Source organism: Macrobrachium nipponense, chromosome 25, assembly GCF_015104395.2.
Source record: "Macrobrachium nipponense isolate FS-2020 chromosome 25, ASM1510439v2, whole genome shotgun sequence".
NCBI lineage: Eukaryota > Metazoa > Arthropoda > Malacostraca > Decapoda > Palaemonidae > Macrobrachium > Macrobrachium nipponense.
In genome coordinates, this window is record NC_087214.1 from 50,449,450 (window position 1) to 50,471,775 (window position 22,326).

Genomic DNA, 22,326 nt, shown 5'->3' on the forward strand with positions numbered 1-22,326 from the left:
GTCAAAATTGGAAATATCTTTTTCTTGTGAATTAATATAGGGAAAATGGATCAATATGTTTCATATTACCAATAAGAGGAAGAATTGCAGGATTGGCTTCTGAATAAAACAAATATACAAATGTGATCTCTGGAAATATTATGGAATTCCATGCGAACTGGGATATGTGAAAATCAGTTTTTATATTTATCGATTCCAGGTAAAATTAGAAGCTTATTTTGAAAGGAACTTGCTCCCTGGTAAAGGGACCAGTTTCGTTTTGCGTTTTACTAGACCGATTGAATAAAAAATTGATTCTGTGGCTCGTTTTGAACCTGTCACTTGGCGCTGAATTACGGAAGAGGCGCAGTCACATATGCTCTCTCTCTTCTCTCTCTCTCTCTCTCTCTCTCTCTCTCTCTCTCTCTCCGTAGGTGAAGTAATGCCTGCAGTGCAACTTTTTTGCAGTGCACCTTAGGCAATACTTAAGGGTATTTGCAGCGTCCCTTCACCCCCGAGCTGCGACCTCTTTTAAACCTTCTACTCTTTACTTTACTTCCGTTCAAACTGCCTTTCTACCACCTTACAATCCCACTCTCTCTGATTTATTTTCATCTTGTGACTGCGAGAATTTCCTCCTTGTACATCTTTAAAAAGAGACAAAAAAGGCATATATGAAATGTAGACATAAGATTAGTGTAAGGAGCTGACAGCTACCTTATGCGTCAGAACAGAGGCTTTGGAACCTCTTTAAATAACGCAGGGCAGATGCTTGCAGGTTTCCAAAGACCAGGATTGGAGGGATCCTGGGGCAACCGGGGATGCATAAATGGAGTATTGCTATTGTGCCTCGTTAAGCTCACTCCTTTTGTGTAATGAATGACCACCCCTGCAACCACTTCCCTGTGAGTGAGGGGCTAATCTGCTCTGAAGTTGCAGAGCTTTTGTGCCTTGTTGGAGTCCTAGCCAACTAAAAACCCCAGACGAGCTTCTGTGACATTGATTGTGGAACTTCCTTCACGTGAGGCCTGCTGGTGTGGCCATTTCTTGGGGATTTTCATGGTTGGAGGAGAAGCATTCAGGTCATAAGATTCTGGCTGTTCATGGCTGTTGGAAGTTTAGTGGTTTAAGGGATGCTGCTGTTCACTCCTGGCGAAAAATAATTTGCTTAGGTAAATTGTGTTGCTCAGTTGGGAGCTGCGATACGTTTAGGATCGTCTAACAACAGGGAGACTGTATGTTAGTGTGGCAGCGATAAAAGGTATCCTAGCAATGAACTATGGAAAACTGTCCATGGATAAGCGGATGCAGCAAATGAGTACTCAACCACCCCCCTTTTTTCCTTATCAGCTGGTCACATTAGTAAAAATACTGAATTAGAATCGCAGATAGAAATGACTCAAGAAAAGTTAAAATTAATGTACACATGTGTGAAATGCAGTGTAAATAAGTGGTGCATAGACTACAAAGAGGCATGCGCATCAAAGCTAGGTAGTCTCAGTGTCTGTCTCTCCTGTCAACAAGAACAGGAGATAGTTAAATTGAGGAGGGAAGTAGAAGAATTGGCTAAGGAACTAAAGGATTGACAAAGGACAAACTCGAAGGCAAGAGAAGAGAAGACAGGATGGAAAAGGAAATTGGAGACCTACAAAGAGAAGTTACAAACTTTAAGAAAGAAAAACAGGAATTGAACTACGACATAGTAGAAAACGGAGAGAGTATAGTGGCGATTAGAAAACAACCTAAAATGATAGAGAAACAAGTACTAGACAAGACACAAAGAAAGAAGCTTACAAGGATAAAAATAATGAATTAAAGAGAGCTGTTGGCAGAAGAGTATCAGCAGCCAGAAAACACGACTATCCCCCAAAAGGAATCAACACAACGATTAGATTTGCTGTGCTCTCTGAAACAGAAGAGGAAACTATCTTAATAGAAGTAAGGGGAAAGTTAATTCTTTCCCAGGTGCAGGAGCAAAGAAGATAGCCGAGGCAGTGAAAAAAATCAAGGTAAATAATAGACAAAGTGTAATCATAGTGCACGGAGGAGGAAATTACCTGTTTTTAAAAGATGGAAGAACTGGCCAAACAGAAGGTGTTGTAGCTAACCTGACGAATGTTATAGAGAACATCCGTGAGAAAACTGATAACGGCATTTTTATAGGACTTCTGCTCAGAACCAATGTAACCCACTACTCCCTAAGCAAGGCAATTGAAATCAACGACAGACTGGAGCTAATATGCCAAGGAAAAGGTGTTAGGTTCGTAAACTTTTGGGACCGATTTATAGGGAATAGGTAAGTATATATAAGAGATGGAAACCACTTGAATTTCGAAGGAGGAAAAATAATGGGAAACCTTCTCAACGAAAACCTCATGAAACACCTTAGTGAACTGAACATTCAAGGAGGAAGTCAGTAAGCACCCAGAATCTGGTTAGTAATAGCACTGCAGGCAACAGTGACAGTAAGGGAAACTAATAAAGCCACCAAGGAAAAAAGAGAAGATAGAAAAGTCCCTCAGAGTGGCGCAGTTTAATGCACAATCTATTTGGAACAAAGTAGATCCTTTTCAAAGCACTGGTACCAAATGAGGAATTAGACATAATAGGTATCACATAAACATGGATATAAGAGGCAACAAGAAAGAGACATCGTAGGAGAGTACCAGATAGCTGGATATAAATTGTTCAAAAAAGATAAACTCAATAAAAAAAAGGTGTAGGTGTTATGTTATGTTAAGGACCACCTCAGTCCAATAGAGTGTAAAATTACAACCATGTAAGAAGTGATTGGCATCAACTTAAACAGCCTAGGGAGGAAAATCACTCTAATACTAGTGTACAGACCTCCCCACCAATCACAAATGTCTGATGAGGAGCTGTATGCACTACTAGGACCAGAGATAAACAACAAACTAGGACAAGAGATAAACAACAAATTCTGCATAATAATTCGGAGATTTCAATGCAGCAGTACACTGGGTCACGAGGACCTCCTCATCAAACGTAGAAGCAAAGAGATTTTAGATTTTATAGAAAGTTAATTCCTCTACCAATGGGTTAACAAACCTACCAGAGGAAACAACTTACTAGACATCATCCTATCAACAGAGGATAATCTAGTGTCTGACCTTTAAGTAGGTGCAAATCTAGGCAAAAGCGACCGTAAAATTATCCCATTTCAAATTAATGTTCAACATAAAAAAGAGAAGAAGATATTAATGAGATTATGCTACCATCAACAAGACCTAAAAAACCTGAAGGAGTACGTTAAAAATCTAGAGTACGACGAGAACACAGGCACAATAAACACTGGGAAACCTTTCATGAGGAATACACAGAAAAACGCTCTAGATGTATACCAATAAGGCAAATACTAACAAATGGCAACCCCCAGCCTAAGTGGTTCAACAGAGGAATCAAAAATACAATAAGAGAAAGAGACAGATTGCACAAATCAATGAACCCACACCCAACACCAGTAGAAGCAAGGAGGAGTAAAGAACTATGTAGATTGGTGGACAAATTAGTAAGAAATGCAAAGATAAACGAGGATAAGAGAGTTGCAACAGTCTGTAAAGAAAATCCAAAAGAATTCTTTGCACATGTTAATAGTAGGAAACCAATAAAAAATAGCATAGGTCCCCCAAGGGACAATAGAGGTAACCTGGTGAACTCAGACTTAGAAAAACCATAGTTATTGAATGAGTTTTTTACTAGTGTATTCACAATTGAAGACACAACCTCAATACCGGAGCCTGCTATGAAATATAAAGGGGCAGAACCGTTGGACAAAACATTATTTACAGAAGAGTTCATTAAAAACAAAATAGTCAAACTCAACAAGTTCAAATCTCCTGGTCCGGATGGGATACATCCAAGAGAAATTAAAGAGCTAAAGGATTAGATAGTTCCTCACCTATATAACTCTACAGAAAAAGTGCTGAACAAAGAAAGGCACCAAAAGGATGCAAACTAGGAAATGTGCCCCAGTTTACAAAAAAGGTACAAGAGAAGAGCCTGGAAATTATAGACCAATCTGTCTAACGTCTGTCGTTAGCAAGATTTTTGAGTTCATAATTGCAGATCAAATTGTGGATCACATTGATACAAACATTTTGTTGTTAAACAGTCAACACGGTTTCAGACAAAACAGATCCTGCCTATCAAACCTCTTGGAGTTTTTTCATAACATGCTTGGTATTTACGACAGTAGTAGAGCAATAGATATACTCTACTTAGATTTCCAAAAGATCTTTGGCAAAGTCCCACAAAAGAAACTGATGACTAAAGTTAGAGCTTTAGGAATTGTAGGAGAAACAGCAGACTGGGTCGAAGACTGGCTAACTTATAGAAAACAATCGTAATAATTGGTGAAGAATCGGAATGGGCAAATGTAATAAGTGGAGTTCCCCAGGGTTCTGTCCTTGGCCCTCTCTTGTTTTTGGTTTACATTAATGACATTGATATAGGCTTAACTAGCAGGATAGCCAAATTTGCAGATGACACCAAACTAGGTGTAAATGCAGTGGAAAGTTTAAGAAATGATCTAATGAAAATAGGAGAGTGGTAAAAAAAATAGCAAATGCCCTTTAATGTAGATAAGTGTAAAGTGTTACAAATAGGAACAAACATCCCTCAAGCCAGCTACATGCTGCTTGGGAATGGCATAAGTATTGTAGAACAAGAGGAGGACCTTGGAGTCATTATCACCAAGTACTTAAAATCCACAAAACAGTGCATAAAAGCTGGAAAGAAAGCACAGAAACTAGTGGGATACATAAAGAGGCAGTTCAAATACAGGAATAAGGAAACGGTGTTCAGCTCTACAAATCAATGGCTAGACCCCATCTTGAATATGCAGTACAGTTTTGGTCACCATCATTAAGAAAAGATAAAAATAGATTAGAAGGAGTACAAGCAAGAGCCACAAAATTAATTCCATCCATTAGGCAAATCGGTTACCGAAGTTAACTAAAGAGCCTGAACAGGTATGGCTTAGAAACACGACGATTGCGAGGATAATTAATAGAAACATTTAAAATACTGAAAGGCATAACAAAATTAGACAGTAACCTATTTACATTAAACGAAAACCAGACGAGAAATAATGGATGGAAACTAGAACTGAAGAGATACAACACATTCCATTGTGGGAACTCTTTACATACAAGATATGTGACACATGAAATAAACTGCCATAAGAAGTTGTAAACAGCAACAGTGTGGAAGAGTTTAAAAGAAAGCTAGACAAAATCATTAGGACACCGTGAATGAACAGTAAAACCTGCTCTTACAGATATGTGAGCACACGATGTCTCCTCTGATGGACTAACAAGTCTTTGAGACATCCTAATCCTTGTAACCCCTTGTAACTCCTTTTATCTCTCTCTCTCTCTCTCTCTCTCTCTCTCTCTCTCTCTCTCTCTCTCTCTCTCAAACGTGATTATTGGACTGTGAAACTCGGGCATTGAGTAGCAAACTTACTTGGAAATGAGGCCAAGACTTTCTGTCGTTTAAATTTTGATATAAGTAGATATGACAGGTGTCCCTGCTATTTTTATTTTTAGGAGAATATTATATACAGTGAAAAGGACATTTGCCAGTTTCAGTTTAATGGGCTGACTTAACCTGAAAGATGGTAAAATGAGCACCTAAGACGATAAACCTGATCAGGGTTGATGAATAATTTTACATGGTAGAAGAAAAAGAATGCTAATGATAATAAATTAAATGAATAATGAAAAAAGTAATTGCAAGAACTCTAAAGATGGTACGTGATTCGAGCAGATCTGCTATTTCCACGTGGTAACCGGGAAAGAACATCACACGAATCTATAGCATGTTCACAAGGTTAAAGAAAACTTGGAATATTACATCAGTTTCATTTGTTAATGAAGATTAGTGAATGAAACACCTTCTTTTCCCCGAAAGAGAAAAAATGTTTGGGTAAGTCAAAACAACAAACACTTCCAAAAGACCAAAAAGGGACGGAATAAAAATAGCCCAGTCATTCAGGGGGTCCCAGAGTTGAAATAAAATCAACACGAGTTTCATAAGTTGAGCAGAAAAAGCTTCTCGCAACTATATGAACACTTTCTTCATGACGTCTTCCAGACAGACCAAGTGAATCTAACTTTATTAAAGCCTGAGCAACAGCTGTCTCTGCAACAGCTGTCTCGAGTGAGAGAGAGAGAGAGAGAGAGAGAGAGAGAGAGAGAGTCATGGTAATCGCTCTATAGCAAGGAATTATATATTAAAGGAAATGAAAATGCATTTTCTCCAAGTAGGTCTGCAGCAAAGAGGCATTCGCGCACGTGTTTGAGGCGCCTGTTCTCATGATTGTTCTAGAATCGTCAGGTGGGATATGGAACTCAACAGGCGCCGACGTGTCGATAGGAACGCCACGATTTATGATGCAACATTTCGTCGAGATCCTTCTAAAACGTTCCTGTTGTCTCGGGAGTTTGTGACGTTCGCTGGCAGGCCCCGCCCCCAGATCGCCGTATATATACGACTGACGAAGTAGGAGAGATCAGATCTGCAGAGATCATCAGTGAGAGATAATCAGAGTGAGATAAAAGAAGAAGGAAGAGACAAAGGATAAGAGAGGAAGAAGGCGCACGAGAGTTTGATCAGAATCTGGTCAAGTCGTGCAGTTAGAGAGAGAATGACAGAGGTATTCCGACGTGGAGCAAGCCTTCAGAGAAGAAACGTCCTACAAAGTGGCTTTGAGGAGTAACCTGCCCTTCGAGTAGCGAGAATAGACCTTGCTTTCTGCAGTACAGAGTCAAGAAGACGTCTGAAGTCCTAAAGCTCTTCTTTGTGAAGCCATTGCTTCGAGCATTGATTTTCGACAGCTGAAAAAACTGGCCAGCAAGTATTTCATTACCTCACTGTTTCCCCAGTTCACGCGTAGTAAGATTTTACTTTTGTTAAGTAAAAAGAGGAAACCATTTTGCATTTATCTTCGTTAGTAAGCTTGTAAATAAACCTTTGTTCTGTTTGTGTTTCTTTGTTTATTCGTATCCCAAGTTTCAACTGTTGGTGTTGAATCTTTTCTGTTTATTATAATATAATATCGAACCTGTAGCGGACCTCTGGGGTCCGTGACAGAGAGCACATCTCACGAATGAGTTGATGATTCCGATTTCGAAGATCAGTCTTCCGAGCTGACATTCTTGTCTATGAAATTGAGGCTGTCAAGGAGGGAGATGGAACACTCTCAGTGACTAAGCGCTCATGACTGAAAGAGGGAGGTCGTTGGAGCAGTTGTACAGTAATATAGAGAGACTCAGAAAATAAAGATGAAGTATAAGGATCTAAGGGTGGAATTGGGAGAAAGTCCCACGCTTGCAATAAGGAGAAAAAGTGAGAGGAGCTGGACAGCATGCTTGAATAAAGAAAATAGGCTTCATTATTAGAGGGTTACGAAAAAACTATATTGATTACTGATTTGTATTTTGTTACAAGGCGTAATTACCGCCCATGCTAAGATATCTGTAACGATTATTCAGCTTAATTTTTTTCCTTATTCCTTTTGAACTTTCCAAACCTCTCTCTTCACTGTCTATAACCTGCAAGTTGGGATCTCCACCATTTATAAGTGGATCTATATACCAGGTCTGCAAAGCTCTTTGTCAGTTGTCGTTAAGTATCGATTTCTGTTTTTCCTGAGTATCGTCAATCATTTCTATTTGCTTCTCTTTAATTCACTTCTAGTTTTCAGTCAACTTTCATAATCAAAACATTCTTACACTTTCTGAGGTTTACTAATGAATGTTTGGTCTTTGTGATTATGCTTCGCCTCTATATCTCTGTCCCTGATACAGAACCATTCCCTCATTCAGATATACCTTACACACCCCAGGCAGCCGCTCAAAGGCCTAACCACCACCGCCTTCCTTCAGCATCTGTGCTGCTTCAACCTTGTAATTGCCCTCCTTACACAATTAACAATGGATTTCACAAACTTTCTAAAATACATTGATCCTTTACCTCTTGTGGTATTCATACTGACTATTCTTTCTTCCTTTTCAGTCAACAACTAATGGAAACACTAGTTTTCTTTTTGGTGAATATTGAATACAGTGAGAAGGGCATTTTCCAGTTTCAGTTAAGTAGGCTGGGTTAATCTGACAAGAAGGTAGAATGACACCTACGACTACAAACTGGAATAAGGGAGAGGGGTGTCACTTTACAAGGTGGAACGAAATGAATGTTAATGATCATGAATTAAATGAATAATGTAAAAGTAATTGCAAGAGCTCTAAAGATGGCACGTGATTCCAGCACATTTGTACGTTCCAGGATGTAACGTAGAAAGAAAGTTGCATAAACTGGCATGCTGACAAGGTTAAAAAGAACTTGGAAATTATACTATACATCTGCTAACTAAGGAAAGTGAATGAACGCCTTCTTTCCTCCGAAAGATTAAAAGAGGTTAGGTAAGTCATTACAACAGCACTTCCAAACGACCAAAAGTGTCCAGAAAGAAATCCCTGTCATTTAATGAGTCCCAGAGTTGAAATAAAATCAGCACGAGGAAGCAAAACCCCACGCAAGTATATTACCACTTTCTTCATGACGTCTTCCAGACATACTGAGTGAATCTAACTTTATTAAAGCCCGAGCACCGCGTCTCTGCAACAGCGAGAGAGAGAGAGAGAGAGAGAGAGAGAGAGAGAGATAACGACTTAGGTTCTTCGGACTACTTTGGTTTGATGCTATGAGTTGATTGATAGATGCATAAATGTTTATCTCTGTTTAATTAAGAGATGCTTATCATGCCACTACATTTCAGAAAATTAAGCGAGCAATTTAAAATTAGCAAGATATTACATGATAAACGAAATAACATTTTTCCTTTGGCTCAATTTTTGTTTGGAGAATGTAAGTCTACGTTTCTTCTCTTAGCAGAGGTGGGGAACGTTTAAGAATAACGCGAGGTAAAGATAATTGCATGTTGGCTTTCTACTTACCCTCAGAAATTATTTCAGTGCAATTTAAGTTTCATTCCCTTTTTGGCCCTGTTGCTAAAACGAGGATAAACGGGAACACGGAACCTTAGAAACAATGGTACGGATTACAGAGTCAAAGGGAAGGATTAACAAGACGGCATCCATTACTGAAGGAAGATCAACTCAAAGCTAATCTAGTTAAGAGCGAAAATCTCTCAATTACCAGAAAAAACATGAGATGTCTTTGTAAGACTTCCTCCTAATCACCAGTGGTTTTTATTCGTTGCTTTGATGCGAAAAATTGATGTTATTGTTTGAATTTTGAAAGAACTGTCTGGTTTTCGTATGAAATATGTATTTCGTATCAAAGGATATATTGTCAGTCAAGGAAAATGCTACGATTTACGTTTTTTCTTTAAAGAACCATACGGCTTTCCAACGCCCTCACAACGTCACTGTGTATAAATATTTATACTTCTATTATTAGGCTTCAATAAGATGGGATGGCTTAGATTCCAGACTCTGGGATCTAAATTATCCCATCTTACTGAAGCCCATTCCGAAGTTACTAGGTGCCCAAAAAAAATTCTACTTCGGACCTGGAAAAAACTTAAATTTTCTAAATTTATTTTCATCCCATGACGCAACTACAATGATATCATCTAAATGTACAAAAAACTCACAATGCTAATTATAGAGGCTAAAAAACGCGTATCATTACTCGTGAAAATGAGCTGTAAGATATTCAACCTGAAGGGAAGGAAATTATATTCATATAGCCGATTGCTATAAAGGCCGTTTTCTCTTTACTTTCATCATCAGGGCAAGCCTTGAGATCCAATGTGGCGAAAAACTTACTCTCCTTACTTTAAGTAAAAGCACTTCGATCGAGGGCAATGGATAGCATTATCCTTGGTAATGGCATTAGTCCGTATATTACTTAACTAAAATTATTATTATTTTATTTCATTTTATTATTTATTTATTTATTTTTTTATTTTTTATTTATTCATTTGATTTACTTCCCATTTTTTTTTTTATTATTTTTCTTTCTCTCTTTACCTAACCCGGGGCATTGACCAGTGATCTTAAATGGACTCGTATCATAGTACTTGAAAAAGAATAACAATCTGGTTTAACTAATACGAGAATCTCAAAGAGGTCAACACCCAGGTAACTACTACTAATAACAATAAATTTAACATCTAAACACTAGTTGGTGTTCTCTGACAACCACTTTGGCTATTGAGGAGAGGCTCTAGGGGGGCGGGTTTGGTCTCCTACCCTCAAGGTGGAGGACTTGAAAACCGACAATAAAATGAACAAAAATAAAAGAAAATCCATCTACAGTTTTCCGCAAAACATTAAGCAAGCAATATCAGTGAATGGTTAATATTCATTGACTCTAATAAGAACAATTCGTAATTAAATTACTCAAACTGCAATCACAGATAAATCACAAAAGGGTTCAGTTACCACAAATCTGATTAAAAAAAAAAAAGAAATCGACATATCACTAGTTGATTGTTTACGTTATTCCTGATAAAACAAAATTCTCAGACAAATTACTTGAATAACTTAAAAATTCGAATCAAAAGGACATATTTCTAATAACACAGAACAGACAATAAACTAATCACAAAGCCTTTTGATAATATACTAAAAAAAAACAGTTTAAAACTACAGTGAATAAACAAAACCAAAGAAACTTGTTTCATTGCGGGTTGCCCACATTTTCATACCCATACTGTTTAAATTCTTCACAAAGACCCCCACTGACAATTATTCACGCTGGTCAGTAATTCTCTCCGGGTCGTGTCCCTTGTGACAAGGAAGGATCCCAGCTGACCCTCCTTCCTCTCTCCACGTCGCCGTCCCCTTCCTCTTGAGGGGAGGGGAGGAGTGTCTTGCTACACTCCCTTGCTGTCGTCAGCCGCATCCGACGGCTGTCAGCTTTTCTTACTTCTAACAGCTTGGTCTATACCAGACGAAGCTTACAGCTCACACTCCCCATTCATCCTGAAGGTGAATACGTCTCCTCAACGGCTAGAGGGGCTAGGGGAAGGAGAAAGTTGCCCATCTCCTTCCGACCCATTCCCGCTCTTGAGGGGGGTGTACTGTCCTTGTAGGGGGAGTCCCCTACTCCGACAGTCTCACTCTGCTACTCTTCGGGGGGGAGACTGGTATCCCTCCCGCTGCCAACAGGGTTTCCCCCTCCCCTGTTCTCTTGGGCGCACACAGCTGACTCCAGCACTCTTCTTTCCCTTGGCGGGAAAGACTTTTGGCGGCGCGCGTTCTTGCCGGCCACCATCTTTGGTCCGTTTCTTAGCATCGCCGATGTTCGCGAAGGCACTGCTGATCACTGTGCTGACGATCACCTCCTTCCACTTGCTATCATAACCAGCGTCTGGCGCTGGTCTTTATTTGGGGAGTGCAAATCTTCACTCCAATTATACGACACTCGTCCTTTCTGTCTTTCCCTCGCTTATACACTGCATACAGTTTTCTAGTCTGTTGGCCGTTTATGCACAGCTCGTGTGTGCGTTGTATTTGCCCGTTTCACGATTTCTCACGCTCGGTATTGCAATATCGCACGCCGACTTTTCTTCGCTATCTACCGCTCGTTACTTAGACATTTAGTTACGTGAAGGCAAGCTCGAATTTGCTTAAACGTATCACTTCAACGTCGGCCTTTTGTGTTGTTCATTTGTGGGACCGCTCCGTCGTGTATTTTCCGATCATAAAGACACTGAACAATTTTTGTCACCGAATCCGCGCCTCGAAAGACCCACAGATCGCTATATTTACTGTTAATTAGCGCTTCGCAGCGGACTCCAACACACCTGACACCAAAAAATTATGACCCCGACCTGGGTCGCGTGGGATTCTTAAGTTACTGTGGGTCATGCAGAAATCAAACGCTCAGTGATTAATTTAACACCGTCTTATATTCTAATGAATTTACACAAGGGCCGAGTGAAATGAACTTAATATCTATAGTACCGGCAGGGATTGAGACCGAGCGGAAACCGGCAGAGGGCACGAGGGGAAAGTGCGTCTTTCCCTTCTCTTGACCGACGCTTAACTAACTGACCCTCAAGGAGACGGCTTGGCTTCCTCCTCTCCTCAATACCCCCAGAAACCCCCGATATATTGCTTCTAGGCCATGATTGGGTCTGGCCACCTGTCCTTAGGTCTATTGACCAATGGGTGCCAATATAGGTGACGCTAAAGAACCAACGAACTTTTGGGGGGGAGGGGGGGATGTTTGGGGGGATGTGACGCTTTCTTTCATCTGAGAGGAGAATGACCGTTAACGACCTCATGGCGTCTTTGTAAGGTGTTCCGATATTCTAGGGAAGTTGTTTATAAGCCCTCTAGAATGGCTTATATATATATATATACATACTATATATATATATATATATATATATATATATATATATATATATAATAATGCTTATATGCCACATACACTTTTACATGCATTGAGCAATTTCGACCACATTTGGTATACATATAACTTAGCATAAGAGAAAGAATACTGTAGGGGTAAAACATCACTGGCACCAAAAGGGAGTGGGAAACAGGTGAAAATGAAAATAACTGAAAAGACAGATATTAGTTTCTAATCCATACTTTTTGAGTTTGCTGAGATGAATAGTGACACTCCTACTGCCATTCAAGTCCAATTTCAGCCCCAATAGGAAGGTGGGGTGAGAAGGGAGTGGGAAAGGAAGGACATATAAAAATAACAACTACAGATATTACTGTCTAATCCATAGCTTTTGAGGATTATGTGATGGATAATGACACTTCTGATGCCCTTTAATTCTAAGTTCAGCACCAGTAGAAAGAGGTGGTGTCTAATTTATAGTTTTCAAGGTCGCTGAGATGAATATTGACAATTTCAATGTCCTTTTAAGTCCAAGTTTAGCCCCGATAGAAAAGGGGGTGGGAAGATGGTGACATCTAAGAAATAACCGAAAACTACAGATATTACTGCCTAAGGCATAGCTTTTGAGGTTGCAGAGATGAATAGTGACATTCCCGATGCCCTTTAAGTCCAGGTTCAGCCTTGAGAGGTATAGGGGTGAGAAGGGGTAAAAAATAATATGTAAAATACGATGATTATTAGCGTCTAAGCCATAGTTTTTGATATCACTGGGATGAACAGATAATCTCCCGGTACCTTTCTAGTCCAAGTTCAGCCCCAATAAGAATAAGAGTGAGAAGTGGTGAAATATAAAACGTAAAAAATGCTGGGCAATGTAACTGAAACAACTGTTATAACAATAGAGAGAGAGAGAGAGAATCCATTGGTCTCTCTCTCTCTCTCTCTCTCTCATTACCGTGATTCATAGACATTCATCGAGCTACAAATGTCCTATAATATCCAATTCGCTCTACCTCGGAATTAACATATTTTCATATATGTTAACCAAAGGGGAATTTTTTAGTCGATAAGAAATTTGTCGGCTCACGGGCGCGAACCATCGAACCAACAAATTCAGGACGCCTAATAAGAAAGATGGCGATGATACAGAATCCGATTTCAGGAAATACCACTTTTAGTTAGGTGCACGACATCCGGTTCACACTGAGGCTTAATGGAGTAGAGAGAGAGAACATTCAGCTTTATTTCCTTTATATAGCGCTGGTTTCGTTGCTGGAATTAGGCCACTGTTCCATGGCAACGTAAAAAAACACCATACAAACAAACAATAGGCAGATGACCAGAACCCTTAGCTGAGGTTATAAAGTTAATTGATATTGATGGTTCATCAGAAGAAGGCAGGTTAGTTATTGAATAATTCATAGAGTAAACATAGTAATAAATGTTACAAATCAAAGTGAAAGAAAAATCGAAAAACTGTTGCTAAATGAACAGTATTTATCAATAACCACTCTGCGGTAAATCTCTTTTCATGAGTCACTTATGCTCCTTATTGTTCTCTTAATGGCAGGTTCATATGTTGCTAACTGTAGAGACCTTTATGAACCATTTTCACAGTTGGCACCAATTATAAGTTTTTTTTATCATTTTTTCTTAAGACGAATGTTTCCATGTACGTTTGGTTCAAGGAATGAAAACGACTTTTTTGATTAATCTAACCTCAATGCCATCTTAGCTTCTCGATTTCTTTCCACATTTTGGATACGCCTGTCACTAGAATCCCTAAGATACAAATTGAAGAATATAAAGTAATTCTGACGCCCTTGGCAGGATTCGAACCCGTATCCGGAGTATCAGGAGGTTACCTTGCCCACCTGACCACCAAGTAGGTAATGTTTATCTCGTTCTGGTTCTCCAAATGTGGGTTCGAATGCTGCTTCTGAAGTTAGAATGACTTCACATTCTTCCATTTGGATCCTAAATTTCGTAACAATAAGTGTTTCGTAAAAGTGTGAAGAAATCGAAAAGTTGAGACTGCATTGTGGTCATTATAATTTCTTTTTCGCTCTCTTAATGAAACTTTAGAGTTTATGGATATATATTACCTAAGAACCCAAGACCAAATTGTTAGTAACATACGAAACGTTGCCTAGATTTTGTTTTATTTAGGATGATATTAAAGCAGTTATCTACCCCGAGTCTTCTCAGAGCCTAACTAGGCTAATCAAAGGAACAACTGAGGCCTGAGAAGAGAAACGAGGAAGAAACTAGTTCAGGTCAGCTTTGTTGCTTCTTTCGCTCTCCATTCCAGGCTTCTTCCAGAAGCTCTGCTCTTCCTTTCAGCTGGATGAGTCCAGATCTCAGGTTCTCTCGTTTGATTCCTGCAGTTACAATGACCCCGTCAGGATGATCTGACAGAGCATCAGACGCAGCAGCTCTCGTAGATATTGACTTGCCCTGAGAGAGTTGCCTGAAGACCACTTTGATATCAGGAATCTGGGCACTTTTTTCAAAACCTCCTCGTCAGAAAAGTACCTTGTTATTCACTAGATAGATTCCTTTGTTGTTTATGAGCGAAAAAAAGGTTGACATTTCTTGTATGCAGGTTTTATGCCTCTTTCTGATGTGGTTATATGATTAAGATTTCTCTTTATAAGATCATTTTCAGTTTGGCATTGAAATTTCACAATTCTGTGTTAAACCATCATTTTCGTGTCTGCCTTTTTCCCCAAAAACACTTATCTGAAATTCTTATCAGTACTCGCGGTGCCTTGTCAATTTGCTGAATTCGGGTGCATCTGCATTATGAAGCGATAAAAAGCCTTTGTTAAAATTGAAAACAAATTTGTGTAGATATCTGAAATTCTGAAGGTGGTACCTAATGCCATACCAGAGGGTGCAGGTAAACTTCGGTACGTAGTATTAATTCGAATTAACTTGATCCATATGATGTTAAGTAAGATCATAAGACTGTTAGCATCACTGGTCTACGCTTTCACTCATTCATCATAAATATGGGATCATAAATATATTCTTTTCTTCCCTTGGCCTTTGTATAGCCTGCCGTAATAATTATTAATGTCAGTATTTTCAAATATTTCACTATCTTTATTTTTTGCGCTCTTTACTGGGGCAGGAACCTTTAATTACAATGATTTGACACTTCTTGGAATATTCATGCCTTAATAATTAATCAGTCTTCAACAATGGTCCTCTAATTAATTAACCTAGAAAAGAGAGAGAGAGAGAAAAAAAAAGGATTACGATTGATGTAAATTAACAAATCTCTTCCAATTCCTCAAAAGAGAGGCACTTTTCTTAGTCATTTCATAAGTAAGATCCGCTCTTTGTCAAATCTTTTCACAATGAGAAGTCCTGATGATGCTCGAGAGTCACTTTGGGAAGTTCTTTAAGACACGGAGATAAAAACTTTTAGGACTTAATGAATCTTTGTTTCTCAATTATGAGCTTGTCTTGTCTTTGTGACGTCGAAAATCTCTCTCTCTCTCTCTCTCTCTCTCTCTCTGCTACTTTGCTGTTTATTTGTCTATTATATATATATATATATATATATATATATATATATATATAGTATATATCTAGGTATATATATATATATATATGAGCGTGTGTGTGTGTGTGTATATGTGTGTGCGTGCGTGTGTGTGTTTGTGTGTGTGATACTTATTATATTTTCACTTCGTAACACTTGGCAGCTCTTTGCTATTTCTTACCGTTCACCCAAATGGGATTTTATTTTATTTCCAATAATTCCGTCAGTCTGGCATTTCGTCTAACGGATGCTGCATAAGTTTTGATGTTGATAATTAAGAATTCTCTTTAATGTGCAGCTTATTAAGACTATTCACCTGGAGTTTAAGATTTTAATTATTGAATGTTACATTCAAGCATCAATAACCTTTGAATACTTCCCTTGTAATGTGTTGAAAGTATGAACAAGACTAATTTATATTTATTCTGTTTTTGCATTCTATATATCAGAAAAAGTCTACTTTTGTGTTGTGGGATTCTTGTAAAGTTCACAGAGGCTGTAACTCGATGAAAATTCTCTTTGTAATTTGTGATGTAAAATTTGTAAAGAATCAAAAGATTTAATTGAAGCGAATCTCATATCATCACTGATTCCGACCATTTATTGTTTTTTTGAAGGACTTATTTTTTTAGGGTCTTAGGCTATGTTGTCTAAATTGTAATCTGAAAGAAAAGAATAGTTTTCATAGAGTGCAGTTTCAAATCTTACCATTACCATGAACTATAATTGTATGGAAAATCTTTCTCTGGGATTACCGCATGATTAGGTCTTCATTAGGTAATTAAGGATGGTCGAAGTAAATCTATTTATTACACATTAAAAAAAAAATTCATCGCTGTTTTGGTAATGAGTCGAATCATAGATGAATCGGTGGGCAAATTACGAACTGGGTAAAGTGGTTATAATTCCTTATGGAATCGAAGCTGGCAATGGACATTTTTCTTCTCTGTTTACTTATACCGAGGTTGTTTGTTGAAGTGAGTACTTTTCTAACTACACCCTGGACGTTAATAGAGTGTAGTTGAGCATCGTTGTGTCTGCTCAGTTTCTGGATAGGTAACCGTCAAGAGAAGTGAAGAGAGAGAACGCATACAGCTTTCACGACAGATTTTCTCCTAATGTAGTTGAGCAAATGAGAAGTTCTTTTCGTTGGTACCCAAACGTGGAGTTTATTGCCTGTAGACTACCCCCTTTTTTATTCAGGGGATGAAGTATATTAGATACACTTCGTATCATATGTACTAAGATTCATTCTAAGGTTTTGTATCTCTTACACAGAGATAAATTCTTATGCATCTATCAACTCATAAGATCACACCAAAGTACCCCGAGGAACCTAATTCATTCTCTCTCTCTCTCTCTCTCTCTCTCTCTCTCTCTCTCTCTCTCTCTCTCTCTCTCTCTCTCTCTCTTTTGTTTTTTTGCTGCTTTCCTTCAGAACTTTTAACATTTTTCATAATTGATGAAAGGCGCTTTCTTCAAGGTATGAATTTTCGTCATAAGATTAAAGATTGGTATTCCTTTGGGATTTCCGCATTTTAGTCAGGAAGTGAGAGGGATAGAAAATACTATTTCATTGGTCTTAATTTTGAGTTATTCAAGTGTTTCTCTTTTTGAACACGTTCCTGAAAATCTTATGTGAGAGAGAGAGAGAGAGAGAGAGAGAGAGAGGAACTGCAATATCTTTTAATCCTTCTCACGCTGAGGATTTTTGTAGCATAAATCCCACACAGAAACGCCCAGACGTTCCAGAATTTAAAAACGTTTAAGCGCCTCATTACTTTTACTCTTTTCCAGATATCTTTCAGGCGCCTTCTTACAAGAAATGGCCATTAAACGCTTTTTGGAGGTTCTTTACTCCGACTTGCCACGAATATAAATTTTTTCAGGCATACACAGCTTTGCATAGCGGTGTTGAAGTTTGATAAGTAAAAGAGGTGGATTCACTTCATTTCAGTGTTTTATCGTCTTATGGTAAATGTTGTATAAGCGATAAAACATCGACAGTGCATTTCAGATGAATTTCTCCCAGTGGAAGGGTTACATTTGTTTTGATAAGTTTATGTCTACATAAAACGGTTGCAGGAAATATTCTTGAAGTCTTTGAATACTCTGACAAATTGATTGTACAGTATTATACAGTTGATATCTGTCAGGTTAATTCTATTTCTGTTTAATACTCAGTTTTAGCATTATGATATAACTAGTAGACTCACAGCATCAAAAAATAACGGTAACATTAGAGACGGTTGAGACGGTCAATCTCGAACCCGTGACGGTCACAACGTCACTTATCCCTGACCAAGTTACCATCATTCTGCACAATTTATCCAGAGGTCTTGGTGAAAATACTGGACGTGGACTGGAAAGCAGGAGATCATAAAAACTAGGGGTTTACTGCTTAGAGACCATCGTTGAAACCAAGGAAAAATCATATAGATACTTATGATATTTAATATGGTATGCTTTTCAATCCCCCTCATTCACTACCGTTGTTTTAAAGATCACATTAAAGGCAAAGTTATTTCTGTCAATGGCGTGGTGACTAATTGCTGTAATATTCTAAGTTTATTACTGGATAATTACATTCAAGAATACTTCTGATAAGAATATAGAGCTAAGCGCAAGCAAGAAAAAAAGACAATTTGAGTAATTAATTTCATCGAAATATTTCATGTTTGAATTTTGCGATTTATTTTTTTTGCTGAGAAAGTGTTGTATTTCGTGAAGAGGTCTTTCTCTTCTTTTCTTTTCTTTTCTTTTTCTCGTCTTTTGAAAATGGAAACTTGATTATTCAGGAGACGGATAAAAACTTCCGGGTGAATGGCAGATAATTCAAACTTAGCTTGTAGTGGAATAGGTAACATTCAGCAGTAGATTTTCAACTTCACTCCATTCGTGTCTTGTTTGGGAACACGGAAGCTGCGTCCTAGGTGAACTGATCATGAAACTGCGAAGATGAAAGGCACCAGAACATCTTTTTCTCTCCTTCTCAAAGTAAACGTCAGACAGAGCCAAAGCTTTGGCTTTGGTATTCGTCCATTCTTAGGACTCGTTTAAAACAAGTCATAGGATTGGACGAATACCAACGCTTATAGAATACAAACAAACTAATTAAGTCACTTAAATAGTTATATTAAGTCCAATTTGGATTTTATTCCTTACGCTGTTAAACTACGTCTGTTGAATAGAGGAAATACATTCAGTGAAAAGTTTCTTGGCTAAATGTCGTTTTGACAGAATAGCTGAGAATCTTGTCTCTCGACTAAACAGAGGCATGTGTCCATAGAGTGAATATTTAGCAGAGTTGATGAATAAAGAGGATAGAAGGGAAGCCAATCTGAATTATACAAGAGGGGAAGGAATTCGTGTATTTGAGAAAGTGTGTGAATTTCACTGTTATGTGTATAAGGAGACCAGTACAAGGTTTAATCATAGGAAGACGTTACTAGTTGACGGGATTTCAGGTAATGTGCCAAAGGAAGGTGATGGTGATTGTATATGTGAGAGGGTAACTCGGAGGTGTAAGGTATATCAGGTTGAGGGAATAATTCTGAAGCAGTGAATATAAAATGAATAATTGGTCCGTTGTACTAAGGGAAGGTGACAAAGCCGAATGAATGAATCGGAGAAACAAAACTGATTAGTAAACCAGGGAGAGTGAAAGACTGTTCTGATTATGGAAGTTAGACCAAACACTGGAAATGAATTAATAAAATAGATATAGAAATGAATGCTTAACAATAGCCAATATAGAACTTCACAGAACTGGTAAATAGGTTTGAAAATAATTAGAGGAAATACCTACTCGCAGGGTGAATAGTTACGATGGAGACGTAAAAAGTGTGAAAGGAAATTAGGTTGAAAAATGGCTAGAATTATTTTTGTGTGGACGGTGCTTTCGCCTTGATGACAAAATACAAAACAGAAACCATTGCAAAGCTTTTACTGTAACAGTTGTTGTTCCCTTTCCCTATCTCGATGAAGCCTTCGACTTGTCATCCATTCCCGCACCCATCCTTCAGTCTTGCTGTTCAGCATCTCTAACTGTTACTGCCAGATCCTTGAAAGTCATCTCCTCCATTTTCTGGATCTCTTTTCCATGCTGTCCAACCACTCCAACTTCCTCGTTTCACTTTATTCGGCGCTGAATGGCCTCAAGTTCCCCAGTGCTTGTCTTGACAGCCCAAATTTCATGAACCATAACGTCACCTGTGAGGGAAGGTTTAGGAAGCTACACACTGTGCTTTCAGTCATTGCTGCTCTGCACATCTGCCTTACAGAGGAAAATTCTCGACCTGTGAGATGGTTTCGTCTAATAATAGGGACTAGATTCATTTGTAGCAAACTTCGTACAGTTTCTTTCAAAATGATGTACAATATTGTGCTCCCATTGTCATGAAAAATGAACGACAAAGTAAACCAAAGTTATATCCAGATAACTGCCTTATGTTCTAAGAAAGATGAAGTTTTAAACTTGGGGTTTTGGTTTTTAGAAAGCCAATTACAACTTTCTCTTCGTTTTCTCCAGACCAGGAAAGCAGTTTGGTCTTTGATGCACTTTCCCCAGCACTCCTCTTTCCACTGGATTTCACAGACTACTAATGATGTCTATTATCGCTGCTGATGGCTGTTAATTGTCTTTGACAGGTGTCCTGCGTGAGATATAGCGGAACAGTTGATTCTAAATTACCTTTGATGCCGGAAACAAAGCCTCGAGTCACAGTACAGCAATTGTAGGACGATTGCAAAGACTGGGGGATATTTTAGCTCGAATAGCAGCATATTGAAAAGCAATATTTGTCTAGTAAAATTTATGTAAGAAATTGCAGAAATAGATAAGTGGAAAGCGTAAAACTTAATTATTTAGTGATATCATAAATGAAACGCAAACGGGAAGTATTTTTATATCATTTTTTTAAATTTAAAACTTTTCTTTTGTTTCATCCAACGTTTTTTATTACAAAATTTGTTACTTTAAAGTGAAACTATACTTTGTATCTGTACAAAGTATTAAATTTTAAACATACATTTAAGGAAACACTAGCACATGGTATTGTATTTTGAATATTTATTTAATCACTGCTTAAACTTTCACTTTTATTGTCACAGTACATATGTCCTTATGTTCTTTGTATCCAAAACAACGCCCTTAATCTGTTAATCCCTAGACTAACCAGTACCCATACCTCAAGGTCATACTTCCCACACGATGAAATAAATAGGCCGAAAGGCCAGATTGTAAGTCAGTAATCGCTTGATAATGCCATAAGGCGTAACAGCTGTCGCGACAAAATTCAATAAATGGAAGGAGGATGTCTGCGTATTATTCACCAGAAATTGACGAACGAGAATCGGAGAATACTTCGTCGGTATGAAGATACCTGCAAGAAACTTATTGATGCCACTAAAGCAATTGCTTTTAACGAAAATTATATACATATATATATATATATATATATATATATATATATATATCCTTATATATATATTATATATATATATATATATATATATATATATATACTTATCTATATATATTATATATATATATATATATATATATCTTATATATATATATTATTAATATTATATTAATATATATAATATGTGTGTGTGTGTTATTTCTAATAAGTAAGACATCTAAAAATGGTATACAATTATTTTCTTCATATTCTATTGTGAATTTTATGGATGGTACAAGATTATTAATTGTATGCAAGAAATCAGGAATATTTACATTTTCATTTACAATATCAAAACAATCATCTAAGTATCTAACCCAAAACAAAGTCATTATTTACTAAGCGATTACGAGTGGACAGTGAATCTCCTTTCAAGGAATTGAATATTTTCAAGAAACTGAGAACTGACAGATTTAATTTCCTGAACAGGATTCCCCTGAATTGGAGAACAGTGCTACTGAACCAAATCTATAATAACCTTAGACTCAATCTAAGCAAACAAGTGCATCACTTGGACCACAAATTAAAAATCCTCATTGAGATAAGTGACTGGAATAACGTCAAAGAACAAAGAAAATTGTGTTCTACATCTTTCAAGCAAAGAACTGAACCAGAATCTTAAAGTGCTAATAGAAGTTCTTTTCTGGGATTTGGTTAAGTCGTTCTAAAATACTTTCGAGGTTACATGTTTAAAAGAGGAGATTTGATTTTTACATTATTATGTGATGTGGCATAATTATATAAGACGATGGAGTTGCGATTTCAAATCTGAAGTCACCATCGCCCGTAAGTGCCACAAATATAATATGTTAAAAGTGTGGCATGTTGACAGAATGGATTGGCTACAAATAAAAAGTTCTTTTAACTTGAAATGGAATATTAGTTGTTTTCTGCCTTTGTTTATGTCCTGGAACGCTCTTCCCAAGTGTGGCGTTTCGAAAAATTTCGTTGAGGAACCAAGTCAGGTGGATG